Below are 21,976 nucleotides of genomic sequence, written 5' to 3' on the forward strand. Positions count from 1 at the left end.
GCCTTATAACAGATTTTAAAATATTAGAAAAGCCTGAAGCATTGAACTATCTCTGAAAAACTTTTGAAAGATTTAGAAGTGATGCTGGAATTACTTGGGCCTGCTGGCCTATTGCATTCAGGTCCACACAGTTTTAGTTTGCTTCTGAAAAATAACTGAGATGAGTTTTAAAAGGCAAGTTAGAGAGAAATCGTGAAATATCTGATAAGCTGGGAAGGGATGCCAAAATACAAAATTGAAAATCACATGTAGGGGCGCCTGGGTGGCTCAGTCGTTAAGCGTCTGCCTTCGGCTCAGGTCATGATCCCAGAGTCCTGGGATCGAGCCCCACGTCGGGCTCCCTGCTCCGCGGGAAGCCTGCTTCTCCCTCTCCCACTCCCCCTGCTTGTGTTCCCTCTCTAGCTGTCTCTCTTTCTGTATCAAATAAATAAAATCTTAAAAAAAAAAAAGAAAAGAAAATCACATGTATAGAAAGCAAAACTCCTTTGACAAAAGACACATAAGAGACTGCAATGAAAACTAGGTAAAAAGAAATCATTACAGGATAACATTTCTTAATTCAGCAGAAGTTACCAAAACAAGATGCATCTCTTGCATATTCTAAACTGGCAGTGGATTATTTTATACATTTACTCTTTACATCTTATATGAGGAGAACTTTTTGTCATTGCAAGTTTCTGTTTATTTTTATTCTCTTCTTCTTTGCATTTGTTTCAATTCAATGCACCAGTTCTTTTTAAATTAGTTGCATAAAACAATATATGCCTTCAGCAAGATGCCAAAGTATATGTGTGTATTCATTGTGTGTCTTTAATTCTAAGGTCACAACAAGACCAAATGAGATTGCTACTGCTTTTGTCATTCATACAAAATGATTTCCTTTGGCGATTCAGTTATTTCAGGGTGAACTAAATTTTTCATCAGTGACTATTATACTGTAAATGTATTTTTTCAGCAAATGGTAAATCTCCAGTAACTGGAAATAAAAGTGTCATAGAAAGAAGAAACCTCTGGGTAAGTAAGCAAAGGGATAGATACTAAAGTTTTGTTTTTTGTTTTTTTTTTTTTTAATTGTATGACCTTCATCAACATCTATGGAATACCCTAAATGTGTAAGGTATTTCAGAGTATACAAGGATGAAAATGACACAGCTTTCATAGGTGAGAAGCTCATAGGGCTCACAATTTTTACAAATAGAAAGTATGTTTAAACAAGCTAAGTATGTTGTGAGAAGTGCTGTAAAAAATATTATTATTATTATTATTTTAATATTGTGGAAAGGACAACTAGCTCTGTTAGAGAAGGTTTAGAAAGAGGAGTTTGGCCTGGGTCATAGGGCCGTGCAGGTACCCCTGGGCACACAGGATAAGGGGAGAGGATCATAAAGTCCCAAGGTGAGAAAGAGGCACAGGGCAGGTCTAGGGGGCACTGCTTAGGGTTAGTTGCAGAAGTATCTGGAATGCCACACCAAGGTTCGGAGGCCAAGATGGTAGCTAACCTCATCCACTTCAACAGGAAGAGACGGAATCATATATGCATTTTGATAGAACGCACTGCTGCATTGAGATCTAAACCTCAGTTCGCTAATTAACATGCTCGATTTATTCTTCCTAAGTATTTACAATGTAAAATTCTCTCACCTTCCTCATTCTTATTTCTTGAGTACGATTTTGAAAGAGGTTTCCCCAAATAAGGTGAGTTTTAAAGTAGCATTAATGATGATTCCTTTTTCATATTGATTGATAAAAGGCTTTATTTATTTATTTTTTATCTTGCTGGGGGTGGGGGGGGGAAAGATGCTGTTTTGTTTTAAGAGTATAAATACAAGGGCGCCTGGGTGGCTCAGTTGGTTAAGCGACTGCCTTCGGCTCAGGTCATGATCCCAGGGTCCCGGGATCGAGTCCCGCATCGGGCTCCCTGCTCTGCGGGGAGCCTGCTTCTCCCTCTGACCCTCCCCCCTCTCATGTGCTCTCTGTCTCTCTCATTCTCTCTGTCTCAAATAAATAAATAAAATCTTAAAAAAATATATTAAAAAAAAAAAGAGTATAAATATAAGACAACGTGCCTTTGAACAAAGCTAATGTTCCTTCCTTTCCAAAAGGGCATCAGTCATTTTGAGGCAGCAGACATTTTCTTGAGATGCTTAAGCATGTCATGTCTAAGGGGATTTAATCAGAGGTTTAGAAATATTCTGTTATCTACCCAAAGAGATGCTGATTTCAACTGACTTACTGTTGTTGCAAAATTGAAGAAATGCTCAGAGATTTAGGTTAGAAAACATGTATTCATAATTCTCTCTTCATCAATGAGGTAAAATCAGAAGTTTAGCAATGTCATGCTTTTTACTCTGAAAGGTACAGAGAGGCCTTAGGCACAACTGGATTTCTGGAAGCGGTAGATTTCATAAATTTGAACTAAATTGTATCAGGCACGGAGTGCTGCCAAATTCTAATTCATTAGTTCACTGTTTGGCAGAGTTCCGCTTCCTATCAGCAGTGAAGCATACAGGTTTCTTATGGGGGTATGAGACGTTCTCACTTCCAAAAGGCAGCTTGAGCTTTCATTTAATGTAAAATGTGATTCTTAAAACAAGTACAACACAAAAAGGCCTTATAAGTTCTCTACTTACAAGAAGATGAAATTTTGGGGAGTTTGTGAAATATTGTCATTCCTCTTATGTAATTTGGGATGAGTGTTTTAAGAAGTGAAAAAAAATATCCTTAAGAATCTTTGACTTCATGTGCATCATCTTGCAACACAAGAATTCTCTCCTTAGGCACAATGATGACACAGGAAGCCTGAGTGCACCTGAGCCGTGGTGACTTAAAAATGAGTGTGGTCCAGAACTGAGTAGAGTTGTTCCCTTCAGCTCTACTCTGGTCGCTACTTTCTGAGGTCTTTACAAGTCTTTAAAAGCCTAAAGCCCTGAGCTTAAGAACATTTTTCTCCTAATTATTATTTGCCACAGTTTTGATCAATTAAAAAGATAATTTTTTTTTCTTCCTCTAAGTATTGAACAAAAAGCTTTCCCAGCTTCTAAAAGGAAAGTATTCTCCATTGTTAGTTGCTGTGTGAAATGAGGTCCTTGGATCAGATGAGGTCTTCCAGTTCTAACATTATAGGATTTTAGAATGCAGTTCTTCCTCTTAGATTTCCTACCCAAGTCAGAATCATGAAAGAAGTTATAGCTATTGATGTGCCAGGAGAAACTAGCGCCGTTCCCATTGCATTGCTCAGACACAAACACCCACATCCAGCAACGCATAAGGAGAAATGGCAAGGGAGTTAGGAAATACGGTCATGTTCCTTACATTAAATATTAATAGCCCTAAAGAGGAAGGAAGAAATGTTGTTATTTTCTTCAAGATTTTTTTGGTCACCTGCTGTATGCAAAGTGTTATATTAAGCTGCAATGGGAGAATATAAAAGTGAAAAAAGATTCTGTCTTTCTTACCAGAAGTTTGTCTCTAGTAGCAGAAGATACAATAAATGGCCCTGTTTCAAGATAGTACAGAGATAAAACCCACAAATGTGATAAAAAAAAAAAAGGAGCCCTAGATATTCATAGAAGGAATAATTTTGAATAGAAAGGCCAAAGAGGCCCTCAAGAAAAGCATGAGGATTTCCTGGATTTTGACAAAAATGGAGGACTTCTCTGGGTTAAAATAGGTAAAGGCAGAGGACAAGACCATGTACAGTGGAAGTCGTATATGGTGAATGTTGAATTCAGTTTTTCCATAGATTAACTTTTGTTTATGGAGTGGACAGTAGAGCGTAATTGGACGGTCTTGGGAAGCGAGAGTCACAATTAAAATTGGTGAGATCAGGTTAATCTAGTGTATCAGGTAGATTGGATTACAAAGGATTGGTTACTCACTCTGCTTGCAAAGAGTTGTGCAGTGGAAAGATAGGGTCTTCCTGGAGTTCTTGTTAGGTGAGGGAATAGCAAGGAATGCCTCGGCTTACAAAGGTAAATTTCTAGTTACTCTGTTTTCCAGTGGGGTTTTTTTGGTAAGTTAAAACAAACATGCATTAGCTGTAAATGGTTTTCTACTTATTTACAAATCGTTCTTCTCACTCCTTGATATAATTACAGGCACTTATTTTGGTGTATTGTGGTTAAGAATCACAGGACTTAAATAAATTATACTTATTGATTTAGCAAAACCAAGGGTGTGGGAGCAACATGGTGCCACTGAAATGAATAAGAAACCAATGATTATATTTTTTGTCAACATTCATTCAAGATATCTCAATTATGTGTTCATTTTACTTGCCAATGTAGTCAAAATATGGCTTAATAAACCTAACCGTCTCTACTAGTTATGATTTTTGGACTTGTTTTGGAAAGCACTACCTTAGACTTCTTGTTTTGATTAAAACTAGAATTTTGTTTTACCACTAAAATATGGACTGAAAATATTCCTGCCTACATATAACCCTTATAAGCATTTATTCTCAGAATTTTGACATTAAAGGTGAATATTAGATATTTCTGCCACTAAGAAGTTCTGTAACTTTGAGTCTTAGTTTCTTCATTTGTAAAATGGGGATAAAAATACAATCCAAGGTGTTTATAAGGATTAAATACATTAATTTGTGTAAAAGTGTCTAGGTAAAAGCAGAATTTTTTAAAACTATACCTACACAATTTTATTACTGCTGCCATTGCCTCGTTTTAAAGTTAATAACCTTAGGTTTTAATAGGAAGTAAAAGCTTTTAGGTTTTCTTTATGGAAGTAGAAATTGCAATTTCTTTGTGATTTTAGGGTAATAAGTAATCATAAAAATATCAAATTAAAACTCCTGGCTACATTAATATTTATAGTTTGATTTTCCCTTTGATGCTACTTTGTTTCTTATGGAAGTGGATATTTGTTCAGGTTTGTTTCTTCCCTTTCTTGTGAAAATAAGGATGATGACCACAATAACACAGATGCTGTGCTTGGAATAAGAGATCTCACTGAATTATCATCACACCTGTAAAGTAGGCACTATTGTACACCTTTCGTAAAGAAAATGAGACTGGAAATTTTAAAAATGACATGTTTGACATGACAGAACTGGAGGTTGAAGCAGAATTCAGCTGAGGCAATCAGCAGTAGGAGCCCATATCTGTGCTATATTATGCTTGCTGTCTTCATACTGATATTATGAAGGTAACTTTTGGAGGATCACAAATTCTAGGAGGACAGATCTCCGTCTTAGCACTTTTCCCACATAATTCCTCATGTTAATATTCCCTCAAAAGATCTAGCAACATTGTTGGCACATAGTTGCTCCATAAATATGGTTGCAGGCTTACTGGTATCATAGAGTAGATGAGGGCAGAGAGTTGGGTGCTGAGGTTTGAGTACCAACTTGAGGGTGAAAACCATGGCCCTACCTTTGTCATCCTAGTTGCAACCCTGTAGTAGATGCTCAATAAAAGTGTGTTTCTTTGGATGATTCCATGCTTGATTAGAAATGATAAGATCATGGAATAGCTTTATCACCTAGGAATCAAAAACTTAATATATTTTTGAAGATCAAAGGAACTTTATTTATTACATTCATCGCTGGATAGTTTTCTGTTGCTATATTTTTGCAATTTAACATGTAAACTCAAAACGTGAAGAACATGAAACCTCCAGGCCTTGATCAATTTTTCTTAGGCTTTAATGGTAAATAAACATGTCTTTATGACAAATGTAAAGAATGTAGAGAAGGACTTCAAAGGGCCTGGAAGAAAAATATGACTGAAGCAAGAAATGCCAAGTTTTCAATGCAAATGAATATGTTGATTGATTCAGATAAGTGGTAATTTTAAAGAGAATGTTGGTTTCCTTTGCCTTAATCTTTTCATTTAAAATTAAAACTTGTACAAGCATTCTAACCAAATGCTGGTTATTGCATATAACAAGGAACAACATAATTACTTTTTTCTTTTCTTTTTCTTTTCTTTTTTCCCTTTTCTGTGTCTCATTGCACATGTGCATGCCACTGTTACCTAGGAGAGGAAGCAGTGCACATCAGCTGTAAAAATCCAAAGAATAAAGGAAACCCCTATAATTGGTCCTTAACTGTCTGGGGAGAGCTCCTTCACACACTGAAATGGTCTTGAACAAATCTTATTCTGTAGTATGTTTCTTTCAAATCACAAAGGGGAAGAAAAAATACAAATTCCAATTAATGTAATTTTGCAGGAAAAAAAAAGACATGGAAGGTATTCTTCACATCCTAGATATGCTTATAAATTCTCAAAGCCACTAAGACTTAGTGACTTCTGAGGACTTAAAGTATGTTAAAAAGATAGACCCACATTTAAATGCTGATCTCAACTTTTCACTGGGGACCACTAAAAAGCCTTTCAGAAGAAAAGACCAGGATCAGCAAAACATGAAATCCTTATAGCAGCAGACTTTCTAGGTCGGCTTTATATTATACTTTTGAAAAGGACATTTGTTTAAGGATATGATAGTTTTATCCTGCATGTAATGCACGCTCATTTACCAGGGAGGATGGAGCGGGTTGGAGGGGTGGGAGGGAATACTAAGACAGTGAGTTTATAGACCAAAAATGCAAGAGAACTGGCCCAGACCCCAGCTATTTCTTAGCAATTCATCTGTGAAGGCATTTTCCTAATACCTAATGAGGGCAAAAAAAAAAAAAAAAAAGGAACAGTAGTCTTTGCTTGTAAATGTGTCCCTGAAAAATAAGGAAATGAGTTGGCTATTGAAAAGTTGGCTGTCGTGGAACAGTCCTCAAATGTCCTTATCTTCTTTCAAAATCACTCCATCTCAGTTGTTATTCCTTTTTGGTTAAAAACAACAACAACGAGGCGCCTGGGTGGCTCAGTCGTTGAGCATCTGCCTTCGGCTCAGGTCATGATCCCAGGGTCCTGGGATCGAGCCCCGCATCGGGCTCCCTGCTCAGCGGGAAGCCTGCTTCTCCCTCTCCCACTCCCCCTGCTTGTGTTCTCTCTCTTGCTGTGTCTCTCTCTGTCAAATAAATAAATAAAATCTTTAAAAAAATAAAAACAACAACAACAGTGAATATGGTACCCTCTTCAAGCTCATTAACACAGCTGTGAACATTAGCTAAAGAGGTCACTTTAAAGTGAGACAAGCGTATTCTCCCTCCAACAACAGCGCAGAGTGTGTGGTTAGGTGTAACCCAACGGCATGTTATTGCTATCCTAGTAAATATACATCATGGGCTTGTATGCATTATGTAGACTTCCTCTCACTCTCTCCTCTTATCCCATTCCCACCTGTGCTGTTAAAAAAAATATACCATAAGTAGATTTAAATAACTGCAAAGATAAAACCATTTTATCTTTTAAAAAATTATCATTTCTCATTCAAAAAAGTTTAAGCATCCAATTTTCAGCCGTTGAAAATAAGAAAATGAGTAACAAAGAATGCTAAGTCTAAAAACAATGGTCTAAGAAGTCTTTTCAGATCAACTGTAATACTTGCAGAACAGATAAAATGTTATAGGCTAGGCGAGGGGAGCAGAGAAACGGTCCATTAGAGCATCTTTCCTCCATTGTTTATCTACTTTGTATGTATAAAAATGCTTCTCCTTGCCTCTGGGCACCTATATAACAAAATTCAGAACCTTGAAAGAATAAACTTAAAAAAGAAAGCCAAAATCACATTTGTTCCTTGCCAAACTAGACTCCCACTTCTTATCAGAAAAAAGAGAGGGGGGAAAAACCTGCTTCATTATTTACTTTATGAAAATGTTTAGAAAAAAACTGCTCTTAAGTGGAAGTTTGTTTTGACTGAAGAAGGCTTTTCTGGCAGAGTATGTTTAATAAAAGAGAAAGAAGTTGCCAGTTATCCACAAGCATTGAAAGCATTTCAGAATTGGACCCCTTTTATAAGTCCTTAATGTAACCACTGCCGCTTCTAAATGTGAACAGTCTCAAAGATTCCTGGAAGGATCTATTTTGGAAAGGGTCATTTGCCGGTTTCCAATGTTCCATGCATATTTTTTGTGCACTTTACAAAATTTACTGAGCAGATGATTTTTCAAGATGTCCATTGACATAAATAATGGCAGAAAGCCTGAATCAAGATGTCCATCAGAGCAAACCAAGGACAATCATTCTGTTTTGTTTTGTCTTGGTTTGTTTTTTAGGAATTTGGCTTCAAAATCACACTAGAAGTTTCATTTGGAGGAAAGAACATATGGCATGTGTGATATCCTCCATTGTACAAATTATCATAAATCCACATATCAATTTATATGCATTTTATATATGCTTAGTTTTTTGACATCTTAATGAATCAAGTAAGTTATCACGAACATGGAGCTTCATTACATAAAATCTTAGGAAAGGCTTTATTAGAGACATAGATTTCTGCTGTTATTCAATATCAAATATAGCAGATTGTTTAGCATGAGTTTCCTGGAAACATCTGAAGACATTTCAATGTCATTTTATGTTGACTGAAATGGAACGTGGATTATTTCCTCAATTACCTGCCTAAAACATTCAGCAAAAAGAGACCTTTTAAATCTGAAGATTAAAGGCAAGCCAGCTTTATAGCAGACCAAATTAATTCTTAAACTTATTGCCTTGCAAGTTAAGAGCAAAAGACTTTCTGATTATAGATATTAAGATTCCTATAATGTCATCCTGCAAAAGCACATGTTAATCTAAAAATCCTTATAAAATATGATTTTGGTGTCATTTTATTGACAGATATATCATCTCTTCTGAAGTTTGAGAAATGTCATTGAAATGACTTTCTAAACACTTTAGGGAGACTTTTCATTCATTATACTAGTATATTTTATATCCTATAAAGAATAGTACAGTAACCATCATGTAGTAATTTGACTTTGAACTGGACTACTTTGCATTAATGCTTCTCTTAGTCTTTATCCATAAAAGATTCCTGTTACTTATTTCTAGATTTGAAAAGTTACAACATGCATATCTGAATATATGACTGAAACCTCAAAAGGTTTTCATTGTGTAGTCTATTATTTTATACCATAAAACCTATGGTATAAACTGTAGTGTGGATGATAATCTAATTGGGTAAGATATCCTTTCCTATTAGGCATAAAGGTTCTCTACTTGTTATTGAGAAATCATATTTTGTCTTAATTAAGACTGTTGAGCTTCTCTGGTACTAAATGAGATGCCTAAAATCCCTTAACATTCCTATCATGTATGAAAAAGAAAGAACAAAAAAAAATTTGACAAGGTAAAAATAATTAATTCAGAACACTTGGAAGAAACCTAAGAATCATAATAGAGAGATACTTCATTTATAAGTATCTTGTTCAGACCAAATCATGAGTTCTTGAAGAATTCTATTTCTTTGGTGTTTGCTACTAATATTTAGACAGTCCTCCAAAGAATGCTTTGGGCAGTCATCAATACATGTTGGAGTGGATATTTTTTTTTTTACTGTCATCATTACATTGTACTATGGTGTGTAATAGATTTTTCCTTTAAAGTCATTTAGGGAGACTAATGAATGTCTGATTTAACAGAACTTTCATTTTCTGGTTGTTTTTATGTCAAACACTGAAGATGGGGAATCTGAAAGTCTGTGAACACTCCCACCCCCCAATTAAGTCTATGGATATACCTGTAAAGTAGTGATTTAGTGTCTATAGGAACTAATTTTTGGAAATAATGGGGTCAAAGTGACAGGTGGGCTTAAAATAATTAACAACATGAGAGAAGAACGTGATCGCTGAGATAGTGTTTCCCACTTCGTCTCATTTTTGTGTAAGAAAAGTACGTAGTGAATTGCAGAACATTTGCATGTCCTCTTTGCATGTTTTTCTCCCTGGTGCATACTATACTCACCTTCTATCAACAGCTTTAAAATGTAAGTGGAATGAATCACAAGAAAGATTGGCTCTGATATACAAAGGTTTTCTCTCTGGACACTCTATTAGCATTCTTCTACAGTGAATGATAAAAGTTGTTCACACAGGGATTTAGGATTGTTGACATTTTTACTCCTTCAATGTCAGTTTGGTATATAGCAAGTGCCTAATGTTTTACGCTTTTAATATGTGTACTTGTCCCCAGAACTAGTATGAATATTTTATAAATTGTATGAATATTTCACTAATTAACTGAGGTGGCTCAAGATTAATAGACACTGGTTTTTTATCTGGACTGTGTTTTCTTTAGTAATGACAACACCAATTGTAAAATATATACGGCACGGCCCTTCTCACATGAACACTGTTCATGAGGATGAAAAACAAGGATCATTGTTCCTAAGAAACTATTACAAATTTTACAAAGTTGTAGCACCCTCTTTGTCCTTCATTTTAAAACATTTTCTTCTTGTTTCCTGACAAAATAAGCCCAAATTAAACATCTCTTTTGGAAACTGTGGCAGAACAGAGGTTGAGAATTGTTCCTCTAAGGAGTTCTATTTGCATTTCCTCTTTACACATTTTTTCTGTTAGAAAGCTCCTAAAAGGCATCCTTTTTTGCCTTCCTTAGGCTAAGGGGAGTTCCTCTGTCGTAGTTACTATTGCCCCTCCGGGGGGATATAGAACCTGTTTCCTCATGAGAAGAAATGGGTAGTGTATTCTCTGGCAGGGTCAGTCTCCCAAAATACACAGGTGCTTAATGCTTATGACACACCTAAGTATAAGGATGCATTTCATCTTCAGTTTCCCTTTCATAGTCTGCCTGAGTGTGTAACAGCCATGATATCTTTAAATGAGTTTGAATTGAACAGGACTTCAGCTGGAAGCCTTTATCACCAGGGAGGCTACATGTATATGATGACATATATCTCCCTTTGCATCACTCCCCCAGAGTTCAGCCTGCTATTCTGTCTGGCCAGCAGAGTGTTTCCTACCTTCCTTCCTTCCTCCCTTCCTTTCTTCCTTTCTTCCTTCCTTCATGACTTTTCTAAACCTGTAAGCCCGAGAGAGAAGGAACACCTCAGAGGGTTCTCCTACTTTTTCCAGTTCAGATATTACAGATGTCTTTTATTTTGCGCTAGAGCATTTATGTTGGATATATTTATATTTTATGCTATAAATAGATTTACATTTTATATTTATATTTTGTACTATATTAGATATATTTATATTTTATAAACATCTGCATTAGGAAGTCAGTGTGATAAGAACCACTTTTCCAATAACTAGCAGAAAGGAGCACTATACAAAACCCCAAACCTGAAGCAGATCAAACTTCAGCCACAGGCTTCCTAATTCTAAACCTTAGATTCCTTAATGTTAAATTCTATGTCTATCTCTTAGAATTGTTGTGAAGTTCAATGGAGGTTATTTTTGAGAAAATATAAAGAATAAAACTGAGTAAAAATGAGTTCTTAAAGTCTAGTCCTTTTGCTGTCCCAGATACTAATGATGTATTTGATGAAATAATTTGTTTTGATGTATTTAATATATATTTAAAGAAAATAAGTCTAATTTTTCAATGCCTGTTTTCTCATTTTATTTACTCTCATAAAATCTATCAGTTATTTCTAAATTTTGCAAGGATTTTAATTTCAGAAAACAAATTCAAATATGCTGGTATCTATTTGTCCTTATTTATTCTCTTAATATTTTAATTTTATTTTTCCTTAGTATCACTTTACACTCTCAAAGCTTATCTTTGTTAATCTGTAACATTTTCTTGAGCATGTGTTAGGTGCCAAACACTCTTAATTGCTAGCTAGAAAGTAGTGAACTAGGCTGCCATCTTTGTTTTCATTTAAAATTCAAACATCAGATATGAATGGGGCCATTGAAACTGTTGCTGATTTAAAAGTTACAAAATCGAAATGAATTATGACCCATAATTGTTAAAAATATCAGCTTTTTATTAGAATCAGTTTGAGCCATTTTTCTGGCCTTTGATGCAGAGCAATTTTATTTCCATATTGAATCAGTGTAAGATCTTAGCAGAGGTAATTAATGTTGATAAATGGAACTATGTAAAAGTTTATTAAAACTTATACAGGCATACCTCAGAGGTACTGTGGGTTTGGTTCTAGATCATTACAATAAAGCAAATATTGCAATAAAGCGAGTCAAATAAGTTTTTTGGCTTCCCAGTGCATATAAAAGTTATGCTTACATTATACTGTAGCCTATTAAGTCTAGCATTATATCTGAAAAATTGTATATTCCTTCGTTAAAAAATACATTCTCAATAAAAATGCTAACCATCATATAAGCTGTTATCAAATTACAAGCTTACCTCTGTGTTGATGGCTTCTAACTGATCAGGGTGGTGGTTGCTGAAGGTTGGGGTGGCTGTGGTGATTTCTTAAAGTAAGACAACGATGGAGTTTGCCACATCAATTACCTCTCCCTTTCATGAACGATTTCTCTGTAGCATGCAATACTGTTTGATAGTGTTTTACCTAAAGTAGAACTTCTTTCAAAATTGGAGTCAGTCCTCTCAAATGCTGCCACTGATTTATCAATTAAGTTTTTGTAATATTCTAAATCCTTTCTTATCATTTCAACAATCTTCACAGCCTCTTCACCAGAAGTAGATTCCATCTCAAGAAGCCGCTTTCTTTGCTCATCCATAAAAAGCAATTGCTCATCCATAAAAAGCAATTGCTCATCCATTTCAATTTTATCATGAGATTGCAGCAATTCAGTCACATCTTCAGGCTTCACTTCTAGTTCTCTTGCTATTTCTGACACATGGGCAGTTACTTCCTCTACTGAAGTCTTAACACTCTCAAAGCCATCCATAAGGACTGGAATCAACTTCTTCCAAACTGTCGATATGTTGACCTCTTCCCATGAATCATAGATGTTCCTAGTGGCATCTAGAATGGTGAATCCTGTCCAAAAGGTTTTCAATTTACTCTGCTCAGATTCATCAGAGGAATCACTATCTATGGCAGCAATAGGCTTATAAGATGTATTTTTTAAATAATATGATTTGAAAGTTGAAATTACTGCTTGATACATAGGCTACAGAATGCATCACTGTGTGGAGTAGGCATGAAAATATTAATCTCGTTGTACATCTTCATCAGAGCTCTTAAGTGGCCAGGTGCATTGTCAATGAACAGTGATATTTTAAAAGGAATATGTGTTTCTGAAGAGTAGGTTTCAACAGTGGGCTTAAAACATTTAGTAAGCCAAGCTGTAAACAGATTGGCTGTCATCTAGGCTTTGTTGGTCCATTTATAGAGCACAGGCAGAGTAGATTTAGCATAATTCTTAAGGGCCCTAGGATTTCTGAAATGGCCAATGAGCATTGGCTTCAACATCAAGTCACCGCTTGCATTAGCCCCTAACAAGACAGTCAGCCTGTCCTTTGAACCTTTGAAGCCAGGCACTGACTTCTCCTTTCTAGCTATGAAAATACTAGATGGCATTTTTTCCAAAAGAAGGCTGTTTCATCTACCTGAAAATCTGTTGTTTAGTGTAGCTATCTTTATTAATTATCATAGCCAGATCTTCTGGATAACTTGCTGCATCTTCTACATCAGCACTTGCTGCTTCACCTTGCACTTCTATGTTATGGAGTCAGCTTCTTTCCCTACACCTCATGAACCAACCTCTGCTAGCTTCAAACTCTCCTCCGCAGCTTCCTCACCTCTCTCAGCCTTCACAGAATTGAAGAGAGTTAGGGCCTTGCTCTGGATCAGGCTTTGGCTTAAAGGAATGTTGTGGCTGGTTTGATCTTCTGCCCAGACCACTAAAACTTTCTCCATATCAGCCATAAGGCTGTTTTGCTTTCTTATCATTCATGTGTTCACTGGAGTGGTACTTTTACATTTCCTTCAAGAACTTTTCCTTTGCATTCACAGCTTGGCTAACTGGTGCAAAAGGTATAGCTTTCAACCTATCTCAGTTTTCAACATACCTTCCTCACTAAGTTTAATAATTTTAGCTTTTGATTTAAACTGGAGACATGTGACTCTTACTTCCTCTTGAACACTTGGAGGCCAATGTAGGGTTATTAACTGGCTAAATTTCAATATTGTGTCTCAGGGAATAGGAGAGAAGAGGGAGAGAGAAAAGAGGATAGTTGGTTGGTGGAGTACTCAGAACACACAACATTTCTGATTAATTTTGTTGTCTTTGTGGGGAGGAGGACCAACAATTCTTATTTTTAAAAAACACTGAAGGTAATTATAATGTGCCCTCAGGGTTGAGGACACCTAACATAGAGTAGGGAGGACTGGTTCCTCGACTTGAAGCAGCTACATACCAGATGTATGTGCTTGATGGTATTATTCCCCAGGGTTTTCTGATTTCTAAATTAAAGAGTTTGAATTAGACACTTTAAAGGGTTTTTCAAGTTTGCAGTATTTTTCTCCTTATTCTTTCACCACTGGACTTTTACCTCTACTAGTTCTCATGTTGCACATTTTCCAGAAAAAGCTAGGATACACCGATGGCCACCTGCGGTCATAATAATTAATGGTCAATTCTGGCAACGTGAGCCAGACATTTTGTATGACTAAGTTCTGGACCCAGGAGGTACATTTAGTTTTCCAGACAATAATTGACTAAAAGTGCTTGTCATAAATCAGTAGCCATTGACACTAGCGAGCATGTTCTTTTATGATTAACCCTTTCTTAAACCCCAAGAATATTGTTGTTTTGAAAAATAAAGCAATGGGGAGTGAGTAGAAAATAGCATTTTTCAGTTGCAAAAGAGAAATCAACTGATGGAATGACATTTTGAAGAGTGTATTTCAGATAGAAATACCCAATCCTGTCATAAAACTAACCCCCAAACACCAGAAAAGACCACTTGAAAATAATCCAGATGACTTAATTATTAACTGTTTGTCATTTGTGACCAAATATCAGCTGATGGAAATTGTTTTGAGGTTAATGAAAGCATTATTACTTTATTTCAAAGGTTCATATCCAGAGTCAGATTGTGTACTGTAGAGCAGATGTCATGCTATGGTGCAACCTGAACCTATTACCATTTCCTTTCAACTGGATTGGGTAACCAGATGTACAAGTCATATACTTTAAAAAGCAAAACTGTTGATTGTTGGGATGCTTTTAATTTTAAAGTAATAGTAACATATTTTGGATATGTTCAAATCCTTAGTGATACTAGCCACTGCAAATTCAAGAAATAACAGCTTACAAATAAGTCCATATAATGGTTTCATTTTTATTCACAGAGAAGTGGGAGAAGAGGAGAGGAAGTTAGAGAATTTTGTATTATCATTCTATTAGTTTCACTGGTAACTTCTGTGCTGGAATCAAATGGGGAATTTGTTCTGATTGCAATATCCTACTGTGCTGAATCTCTGAGCGATTAAGACTTGTTAATAGCAGTGAAGAGTCAATAAGACTGCTCATGGGTTCGAATGGCAATGTTGAACAGTCAGAACAAAAACCAAGGTATTTTAATAAGCAAATTTGATTGGCACATAGTGTGACAGCTGATGCCAGAAGGAAGTCTTCTGTTAATGTTTCAGATGGTTATGTTATTACTTGGGTGATCTGACAAGAATCTACCATGGCTTATGCAAAATAGGACATGGCAGATGTCAGGACAGCAGAAGATACACATGTGATAGTCCTGACGAGAGTTTTGCCCTTGAGAAGTGGGGGGAGTGTCATTTCCTTCTCAATATAGGTATCATCTTGATGCTTTGGGTTCTCAAATAGGAGATCCTGAATCACACAGAGGCACACATTGTTGATATTGTTTCATATTATTTTACGTCAAACCATAACTGTTCCATTTTGTTTCCAAGGACAATTTTGTGTGATTTGATCAAAATATTTATTCTGATCTGTACAGGCTATTTTCAATGATACATTAACAGACTACCATGAATTTAGTAGTTTAGATCAATAGAAGACACAGACTGTATGTAATAAAGCCTGAACACACAAAACCATTATAACCATATCTTAAACATATCATGCAATTTACATAACTTGCATAAATAATGGACACCATGTATTGAGTACCTATAATGTGCCAGACAATGCACTAAACAGTCTAGATAGTCCAGATGATTTGGACCTCACAATAACTCAGTGAAAACGGCATGTGTTATTTTTAACCTTTTTATAGAGGAGGATACTAAGGCTCAATGAGACAGAGTACTTTGCTCAGAATCTCTCACATAAATACTAAAGATGGGATTTAAAGCCATTCATATGATAAATTCCATTGAGCTTTTTCCATTGAGCTAAAATGTAAATAATGCTATAATGAACACAGGGTGTGTGTATCCTTTTGAATTAGTTTTTTTTTTTTTTATTTTGTATAAATAACCTAAAAGTGAAATTGCTGGATTGTATGGTATTTCAATTTTCAATTTTTTGATGGAACTTCCATGTTGTTTTCCATAGTGACTGCACCAATTTACATTCCTAATAACAGTCTATTGCAAATGGCCAAAATGGACATCTTCTCAGTCTTTCTCTGTCTCTCTTGCACAGAAAATTTCCTTATTCTTTACTATATGATCTATGGATGACTACTGAAAATAAGACTGGAATCAGATTATTTGTGGGCATTCCTTTCAGCTTCAAAAATTTTTTTTAGAAATTTTTGATATGGAATTGAACACATTTTCTCTCCTTTTTGGACATTTTCAAAGTTGTGCTTTTTAGTAAAAGCCAAGTATTGATTGTGAACAAAGGAAAACAAATAATCCTTGTGGTTGATGACATTTTTAGGCCGAGCAGCTTTTTGAATAGCTGGAAGAGACCACCAGTGAAGAAAGAACTCCCTTTTGCTCCCGCATATTAATAGCACATAAGTAGCTTTCACAGAATCTGTAACAATAGCACTACCTCTCACTATTGCAGACATAGCTGAACAAGTGTGGATAGGTTAAATGTTCTAGAATGTATTATAAAATTACATGTCACAGCAGCTGAAAGCCAATTTCCATTACAACATAGCTTCACTGTGCAGAAGTTGAGTCATCTCTATTTTGGTAACTGTTCTTCATCACTAAAGATAATTCATACTATATTTTCATCCTCATGGTGGAGGCAAGAGGATCACCCCAAAGTTTTGACCTACAAAATTGCACTTGATAAAGCAGACTAAGGAAATAGTGATAGAGACTCTCATGCTTTCACTGAGCTTATGGTTGTAGATTTCAATAGACAAGATTTGATTTAAATAGGTTATCAACTAGTCTTCATCCTTATATTATTACCTGAATCTGACTTGGCTTCTGTGTTATCAGTTTCTAGCTCTTCATAGGCAATGACAGAATATTTACTGAGTAAAATGAATGAATGAGAAGTTCTTGCTTCTCACATTGCCTCTCATGTTGCCACATAATAACACTCCAGGGCACATAAATATAAATAATTCCCATAAGTCATTTTACAGAGCCTTCTATTCATAAACACATTGTGTAAAATTGGTGGAAAGAGAAAATGGAGCCACAGATATTTTACTGTTCTTTCCTGTTATTATTACCTACTTTGTAAAATGTAAAATTAAAGTCCAAGTGATTGAATCAGATCGCAACCTTAGTCTCCATTTCAAGAGATTAGATAGTGTTATTAATCTGAAACTACAGTATTATGTCGACAGTTTAGTTACCCTTCATTTCTAGTGGGTGCAATTAAATATAGCATATCAAATTCTCAAAGTATATACTTAGTACCATCTCCCAATCTGCTTTACTTTAGCACTACATGATGCAGCAAACTCAGAGGACCAACCACAGGTCTAGGCTATGATGCCATCCAGAATACAGCTACTCTTAAAGAGGACCAGGTGCCGCTGTGAAGGACTGATTCATTCTCCACCTCACTGCTTGTAGTTAAAGAATATTCAGTATGGGTGGAGAGGAAATAATACCAAATGAGGAGGCACCACAGCAGACACATCAGAGAAGCCCTTTTTTTGCTTTTTAGGGACAGGAAATGTTATTGTAAATGAGGATGGCATAGCTTCTCTATAGTCAACACTACCAGATCTCCTACTCTCCCACTGTCCAAGAAGAGAAAAAAAATACGGCAGGAAAACACGCCCATACCTCTCTCCACTTTGCAAGTGGACTACAATTTCTCCCACTTGTATTTTTCTGCAAGTGTTTTTTTTTTTCTTTTCATTGACCCTTGACAAGTTTACTCCATGCGTTTTCAAATTCCTCTTGACTATTCTCATTGTACATCCTCCCCTCAGAGCACTGTTCTTTATAAACCACTAATTATTCATATCTCCTAAACACTGCCCAGCAGTGTTTTTAATGTGAAATTGCCTTGGCTAGCAAAGTACTGGCATTTGGTGAGATGTTCTACCTCATAATTTTAGAAAACCTTAAGCTTTATGTGAATGGAAGTGAGGCAGATTGAAACGAGTGGGGGGAAAGATAAGAAATGTTCCTTATAAAATGACCTCTGTGGGAAGAAAATGGAGGGAGACGTAGAAAATATAAATTGGATGCATGCAGCTAGAGATCAGGTTATTTTTTCCCAGGTGGGCTCTGAAGCCAAATAGCCAGTTTGAGCTGCCCATGATACCCCCGTGTGTCTCTGCCCTATCCTGACTCATGGCATCATAAAACACCAAACACATTAAAAACTAGAAAATATTAATATGTTTTAACAATTCACAACAGGGGCGCCTGGGTGGCTCAGTCGGTTAAGCGACTGCCTTCGGCTCAGGTCATGATCCTGGAGTCCCTGGATCGAGTCCCGCATCGGGCTCCCTGCTCGGCAGGGAGTCTGCTTCTCCCTCTGACCCTCCCCCCTCTCATGTACTCGCTCTCTCTCATTCTCTCTCTCTCTCTCTCAAATAAATAAATAAAATCTTTAAAAAACAACAACAACAAAAAAACAATTCACAACAGATATTTTGATATTTCTGAAATTGTGCTGCATCTTGAATCATGGTATCTTAAAACTAGTTGAGAACATTTTTAATGGCACCTGGAATTGTAGTACATTGTATAAGTGATGGTGTCCTAGAGGCAATGAAATGCATTATTATTAGCAATAACAGTTAAGAGTAATCTTTCCTACCCAGGAATGATTTTTATAAACTTATGCATATTACACAGGGGCCTGGGAATTTCCTATCCCTCGCATGTTATTGCTACCTCATAACAATGGCCTCTTTCCAGTTTCTATGGCTTAATAACCAACTGGCACAACGTGATTTTTTTCCTCTTTAAATAATCAGTTGTTTGAGGGAGTTTTAAATATAAATTTGGGTGAAGAGTTGAAAAGTTTAAATTGCTATCTCACCCATGCCAGATGCCACTTTCACATTGGCTTAGAAGCTCCTGGAGTGTCTTTAAAGATGACTTGTCTATTCTTGTGCATGTTGCTAAGTTTACATATGCTGCTGTCTGGAAGTATTTTCAGGTGAACTGTAGTAGCAAACCCTACAATTCAGCCTGGATTCCTGAAGAATGTACTTTTGAAAAACAAAAACAAAAACAAAACAAAACAAAACAAAAAAAGAAAGAAAGGGGGAAAAATACAAGCTTTAAATAAAGAAGCACACATATGTAAGAGGCAAATGCAGCAAGAGAGAATTGGCTATGGGACGAAGATTTCAGTGATTCTGATTCTCCAGGGTCATCTGAGTGCTGTATGAGCAGCAGAGCTAGTGATTCCAGGTCCCCTCGGGGTGGCCACGTATATGAACCATGGTGAATTGGAGTGCCGAAAAGAATGGCTTTTTCTGGATTATTAAAACAGCTAATTCTGTGATAAAGGGTGATTTATATCACTTATTACAAGTTTGTGTTTTTATGAAATGACCTATATCTAAGAACCTCAGGGAGTGTTTTGAATTTTAAATTCTCCTGAATCCTGATCTTTGCTATTTGAAAATGGGAAAAGAAAAGGATACAACTATTAGGGCTTTTGTTTCTTAAGTTGTTTATTTTGGTCAACACTGGATGTCACAGTTACTCTGAAAATATTTGGAAGCTGTCTTAGAAGGTTTTCTGAAGAAAAATCACTTTTATTAGAAGTTAAATTGCTCAACCTGAAAATATAATTATTGAACATGAATATTTTAAAATCATCAAAATGCTACTGATGCAAATTTTCAAGTGTGGGAATCTTCCTGACCTGCTTTAATAAATGTTCATTGCTATCTCTTTTAAGAGACATCTCTGACTGTAAACATTCACTGGTATCCTTAGGTAGAAGTCTTTCTCATACTACCCTCACCGTGAACTTTTTAAAAGAGCACACGAGACCTCCATGTATTCCTAAACTTAATTAGTCCATGAAACAGACATTGTTTCTAGCATTGCTTTTGATTAATTTATTGCATGAAGAGTCTAACCTTGACTATTAAGATATTTTCTTAGTGATGTCTTTTTATAACCTTTCATTTGTGGATGAGCAACACAAGAAGAGGTAATGCATTCATTTAGATAAAACACAAAATGCCTGCCAGGGAACCTGGGTTTGTTCCAATTCTCCTCTTAGGCAAGTCTTTTATCTCCCTTTGATATAGACCAGGGTTCTACAGAGCACTAAACTAATGAAAAGGGGTTGTCTTTTTCTCTAATGTTATGACACAGAATTTTGATTTAATATTATAGGACTGTGGAATTGAAGAAGACCTTATAGTCATGTAATCTAACTTTTCAAGCAATGTAAGAATTCCGATTCAGAATTCCTTGCATGCAATTCTTCTTTGCAAGTGGATCCAGATATATAAAACTCATCATCTTTACAGATAGCCTATTTTACTATGGGGCTTCAGTTACACGTCAAGCTAAAATCCACTTCTCTCTTACCTTTATATGTTGGTCCTCTTTCTACCCTCTGGAAAAAAAATGGATAGATCAATTTTTCTCCAACTTAAGACCCATCAAAATTTTGGAGTAGCTTATTGTGGCCCTCTTCCAGTGCAGATAGATCAAGATGTCACATTCCAAATTTAGTTTATTTTTTTTATTTTTTGAGATCTTGTATTTCTTGTTTGAAAATCTGATATGCAGATTTTATATGGGCACAAGATTGCCTACATATGGTCTGACTGTGGCAGAGTACTTTTGAAGTGTTGTTTCTCATGATATGGGTACCCAATCTATGAATGCATCTTTTGAGAAGCATTACTGAAATATCTTACAGGAATATGTCATCTTAAGTTCTGGTACACAAAATGATTATTGTAGAAATTTAGAAAACACATAAAGTACTCAGGATAGATTTCCTAGATGTAATTATATCTGAGTATGGCCTTAAGGAATGCAAAGGATCAGGAGTATTTTCCCTCTGTCTGACAAAACACTTTGTATTAAATTCCTGAATTTTATTGACCTGATACATTAAGGACCTCAATCTTTTCGATGTATACTTTGTCAACCATATCTGTAGTCATATATTTAAAGTCACTTATTTTTTAATGCTACGTTCTGCCCTTGGCATGAATTACTACTAACTTCTCTATTGTTGATTTTGACCCACTATTACGGCTTGTTAAAATTACTTTGTATTTTTGCTGTTATCTGCCACTGTTGCTATGATCTATGGGATACCTTCTATTTGACACACATGCCTTCTGTATCTTAATTTAAGTTATTGATTTAAACATGCTGAAAATGGAAAGTCTTTGAACTGCAGTTTCAGTTTACATAGGTACCAGAAAGTAAACTTGATTGTGAATCCCTAAGATATTTCTAGCTGGAGAAATCAGGAACAATTTCTTGAAAGGCATAACCTTTTAATTGTGGATTGGAAGTTGAGAGGGAAGGAGAATGAGAAGTATATCTCAAGTAATTCAAATATATTCCTGGAGGTGAGAAGGTATGGTAACATGGTGAAATGAAATCATTGGTTGCTGATAGGACCGAAGTGAAAATTGAGGCTGAGGTAATATCCATTCTTTCCTCGTTTCCCCTGATCAGGAAATCAACTTTAATTTTCTAACTCTCTGATCCCTTATACTTTCATATAACTTACCAATTGAAATTTAAGTCATATCTATAGGTACAGAAAGCAATTTGGTAGATAATTAAACTGAAGTAGACACTTGCATTTGTAATCCATGTGAGAAGAGAACACCTCCTTCCTGATAACAGC

General features: G+C 35.9%; 1 protein-coding gene and 1 pseudogene across 1 annotated transcript in view; one reads left to right on the top strand and one right to left on the bottom strand.

Moving 5' to 3' along the window:
• Positions 1-21,976, top strand: part of PCDH9 (protocadherin 9) — a 931,358-nt gene that overhangs the window by 71,756 nt on the left and 837,626 nt on the right. The gene's annotated exons all lie outside the window — the stretch shown is intronic.
• On the bottom strand, positions 12,191-15,295 carry LOC123324299 (annotated as a pseudogene).

Source organism: Neomonachus schauinslandi, chromosome 3 (genome assembly GCF_002201575.2).
Source record: "Neomonachus schauinslandi chromosome 3, ASM220157v2, whole genome shotgun sequence".
Lineage (NCBI taxonomy): Eukaryota > Metazoa > Chordata > Mammalia > Carnivora > Phocidae > Neomonachus > Neomonachus schauinslandi.